A 5368-nucleotide genomic window follows, 5' to 3' on the forward strand; every position below is an offset into this window, starting at 1 on the left:
AAATGGCGTTCGGTCTAGTAATCACTGCTCGGCACCTGAGGCATTATTTTCAAACACACCCAATTATAGTTCGGACAGGCCATCATTTACGACAAATACTATCAAAACCGGACTTAGCAGGGCGAATGACAAAATGGGCAATTGAGCTCTCTAAATTCGACATATCATATCAATCGCATGGATCGCCTAAAGCCCAGGCATTGGCCGACTTTATTTCAGAATTTATGGACATATAAGAACACATCAAAACATGGGAACTATATGTGGACGGAGCGTCAAATGAAAATGGATGTGGAGCAGGAATTCTCCTAAAAGACGATAATAGAGTCCAAGCCGAACAGTCAATCAAGTTCCTCTTTGAAACAACTAACAACCAGGCCGAATATGAAGCCCTACTAGCAGGCTTGAGGTTAGCCAAGGGCGTGGGGATCTCTAACTTAACAGTACATTGCAATCACTTCTCGTAGTGCAACAGGTAAACGGCCAATTTCAGGTATGAGATTCGCTCTTAGAAAAATACCTGAACTCGGTCGAAACGCTAATGAAATCTTTTCAAATTTTTGAAATACTGCATATACCTAGAGAACAAAATGGCAGGGCCGACATCTTATCCAAACTAGCTACATATAGGGTAACCGATCAAACAGATAAACTACATCACATTACACTAACAGAATCAAGTTTAGATGTAAAATCTGTTTTAAGTGTCTCACAGGAAGAAGATTCGCGAAGCACATTCATTCGCTACTTAAAAAGCGGAGAGATACCAGAGGATGAAAACCCAAGGACATTCAAATACAAAGCAAACCAGTATACCTTATTAGGAGCCGACCTATACAAGCGAGGTATTTCCTGACCTCTTCTGAAATGTCTCGGCCAAGCAGAAGCAGAAACCACTGTGAACGAACTATATGAGGGAATCTGCGGACACCATACTGGAAGTAGGAGCTTAGCTACAAGAATACTCCGAGCAGGATACTTCTGGCCGACATTAAGAAAAGACTGCAGAAATAAGGTACAAAGCTGTGATGCATGCCAAAGATGCACACCGCTCATTCACAACCCAGCTGGGCTCTTACATACCTCAGACGTCAGCTGGCCATTCCACAAATGGGGGATGGATATACTCGAACCATTTCCAATCTCAACACGACAGGTAAAATTCTTTCTAGTAGCTGTTGATTATTTCACCAAATGGATAGAAGCACAGCCTCTTGCAAAAATTACATCCGAAAAGGTACAAAATTTCATTTGAAAGTCGATTATATGTAGATTCGGTTTACCTAGAGAAATCATATCTGATAATGGCAGACAATTTACGGATAAAAGATCGCATCATATCTAACAGACCTGCATATTAAGCACCATTTCTCCTCCGTCGAACACCCACAAACTAATGGGCTCGCGGAGGCAGCTAACAAAGTTATCTTGCAGGCCTTAAAAAAGAAATTAACAGATGCTAAGGGACGATGGGCCGAGCTCATACCAGAAATATTGTGGAGTTATAACACGACACCCCACACAACAACGAATGAAAGCCCATTCCGACTAGTGTACGGTGCAGATTGCATGATACCCATAGAGATTAGCCAAGGGTCCACTCGGACCGAATACTTTGATGAGCAAGACAATTCGGAAGCCAGGTCAACAAAGCTCGACCTAATAAATGAAGAACGAAGCCTCACCGGAGTAAGGCAGCAAGCCATGCAGGCAACAATACGAAAACAGTACAACAAAAAAGTAAGGCCATGAACATTACAAGAGGGAGACTTAGTCCTGCGACAAATGGAAGAAGTCCGAAAACCGCCAGGTCACGGGAAGCTTGCAGCTAACTAGGAAGGCCCTTTCCGAGTCTTTAAAGTAATCGAAAAAGGAGCATACTCCCTCGAAACACTAGAAGGAACACCTCTACCTAACACATGGAATATCTCATCTTTGAGAATCTATTACAGTTGAACTTTTATGTAAATATGAACTGACCAGGTACTCTTTTTCCTGATCACAAGGTTTTATCCCTAAGGAGCGTTTTATTCGGACAGGTTTTAACGAGGCCGACCACTTCATACCTTAAACATCTCATTCATATCAATAAATATTACATTCAGCTCGACTATCTATACTTCGAATATTACTGAACGCCTATCAATCAAACTGACTTATCAGCAATTAGAAATTAGGACCAACGCATCGAACCGACCACACAAGTCGGAAAGACTAGTACCATCAAAATTCAAATATCAAAAACTACTATCAAAATCAATATCTATCATCTAACTAGCATGAAAAAGATAAATTAAATATCCATACACGAGCTTTTGATAAAAGCATTGTCACAAGTCAACACCAACACCAAAACAGTCACTAAGTACAAAGTTTAAAATATTCTGAAAACATCGGAAAAGTCATGAAACAAAATACAAATATCTTTTCAAGGGGGACGAGGAATGCTCTCAGCCTGGTCTTCGCTAACTTCGTCATCAGCAAGTTCACCATTAACAACAATTTTAGCCACGTTGAGTTTTCTTACGTCAAAGTTCGGCGAAAACAAGGAGACTTGGCTAACAGCACGATCAAACCCAGCTATAAACATATCCATCTTCTCCTCCTCAAGCTCGTTAAGATGACCAGTCATCTCACCCTTAGTCTTATCACTCTCCTTAACTTCAGCTTGCAGCAACCTAACTTGTTCCTGAAAGCGGCCGACTTCATCCTCTTTCTCCTTCATCTTCGCAGTAACATCAACAACAACTTCTTCCCTTTCCTTCAACAGACGCTCAAGAGACGACACTTTCTCAACCACCACCTGCTGCTCCAAACCCAATAACTCACTAGTTCGTCCAACACACATTAGACGAGAAGCAACGATCTGCAAAGATAATAGAGTAAATGATTAAAGCACTCTACAAAGATGAAAACAACCAAAATAAAAACCACTACCTGAATGAATTTTCCCATCCCCTCGATCCATGTCCGACGTGTGAGACCCATATCCCCAGGATACTGAGAAACGCAATCTGCGAGCTCGGAAATCGGAAATTGGTCGCTCCATAAAGAATGCAAGTTCTCCCCAGGTATAAAGCCATGCAATCTCCGCAGCCTTTCAAAAATAGACTTCACGGCAACACTCTGATCACCTTCAGAGATGACCTCCAAAGAATTCTCCGACTCATTTTTCCTTCTTTTTGGAGAAAGAGGGGCCTGAGCAGCAGAGAACGCGGCATCCCCATCAGTCTCCTTCACAACCTCTGACACACTACCACCTTTCTCACCCTTTTTCTTCAAATACGCTTGGAATTTAGCAGCATTCAAATTCGGCACCCTACTACCTGCAACCACAAAAATAGAAAGTCAACAAATACACAACCAAACATCATTAAGACGTGTAAAATCAAAATTACCTATATACAATTTTAGCCCTTCAATGTCATTTTCCTCTTCACATTTCAATAAATCGGGAATAGACAAATATTCTCCAGCAGCAAAGTTTTCAATTAAAAACTCCAACAAACAGTCCTCTTCCTCACTTCTTTCACTAGCCTCAAAAATTTGCAAGGGTTTCGAACACCAATACAAAGGAAATCTTTCTATCATCTCGTCATCCAAATAAAAGGGATACACAGACTCCAAAGATCGAACCTTTACAAACATCGACTTAAAATTTTTAAAAGAAGATTTGTACAACAAAAAGAGAGAGCGACCAAGGAAGCTACTTAGAAAAACCCACAGCCCTTTACGAACCCCCTTAGACTGAAACAAAGAAAAGAAAACAATTAGCGAAGAGGGAGACTTCAGAAAACCCATTAGAACCTCAAACGCATGCAAAAATGTCCATGAATTTGGATGCAACTGTGATGGAGCACAGTTCAATTGGGTCAGAACTTTACACTCAAAATCTAAAAACGGAAACCTTACATGCAGCTCAGTCAAACAGGGAACGGTACATATAAAAATAACCCCAATCCTCCCTCCTCTCACAAACCCTCTCCTCACTAGAACAAGGGAGAAACTCAATACGAACACCAGAACCATCCCTAACAAACCTGGGGGCCTCTAAAGCATGAAGTGACTCCTGATCACAATACGACGAAGCACGAGTTTTCATGTCCTCATGAACCCAATGATAGGGGTTCTCCTTATTCACTTCGACAGCTTTCACCTTTTCTTTCTCTTTCTCTTTAACCATTTTTCAGATAATAAAAGAGGAGAAGAATTCGAAAGAACACTGAGGAGAAGAAAAGACAGATACAAGATGAGAAGACTAACCTCTGGAAGACATGTCTACTCACTTATCAAAACCTTTTTGCAAACTGAAGTCTTGTTTCGTAAACGGCACAGGTTTAATTACAAACCCACTATTTTAGTGGGAAGTTGAAACAGCAACAATTACGCGCCCAAATGCAAAACGGTCCGGTTTCACCATAGCTAAGCGTGAAATTTATTGCAACCCAGTTTACAAAGCAAAAACCTTTCTTTTTTGAAAAAACATTTTTAATTTTATTTTTTTACCCACTTATTTTTAGCCCAAGCTTGAAACGCGCGTTGAGCTTGGGGCTCCAATATTTTACCTCAAAGCACCAAGGTATAACTCCAGCAAAAAGCTCAACTTGATGCAACCACACTAAGTCAAGCTTGGGGGCTGTGTATTGTACCCCTAATATCTCGGATAAAACCAAGTCATACCTCGGCGTAACGGCTCTATCCCAACAGAACACTCCCCACAATCTCGGATGAAGATCAGTCCCCACAATCTTGGACGAAGATCAGTTACCAAAATCTCGGAAAAAGCTTACTACTAAGCTACAAACTGATCTATAAAGTAGGTTGAGCCATCAATGGAAGGACAAGACAAAAATACTTCGTCCCGAAAACAACATACTTCAGAGCTATATCACCAATCATATACACTCTATTTATTTTATCTCTTTACTGACTTGAGCGTCGGAGTCCCTTTTGTAGGTATCACGCTTAGGTCCAGGTTCACAAGGATATCATCGACTCAGCCAAAGCCACCAGGCATAATGAGATTAACAGAGAACTGACGTTTAAATTTTTTTTAAGAAAATTACTTATTTTATTTTTTTCTGGAAAAACTCACGTAAACAAATTTTAGGTTATCCTCTTTTAATTTGTCAATGTGTGGGCATGACTTTTCAGTTTTGTTGTTATAGATCAGAATACATCCTATATCAATTCCATCATGATCCTGATATAATAGTCAACTAGTCAAGCATGTCATATTTGATCAAATTTTATTCACTGATCAGTAATACTAAAGAAATATATTGATGATCAATAATCAATTCAAGGAGTGGTTGGCAGAAAAGAAATAGAAAAAAAATAAAAAAAATAAAATAAATTTTTATTTTTT

The sequence above is a fragment of the Arachis ipaensis genome, chromosome B03 (genome assembly GCF_000816755.2).
Source record: "Arachis ipaensis cultivar K30076 chromosome B03, Araip1.1, whole genome shotgun sequence".
In the NCBI taxonomy this organism is placed as follows: Eukaryota; Viridiplantae; Streptophyta; class Magnoliopsida; order Fabales; family Fabaceae; genus Arachis; species Arachis ipaensis.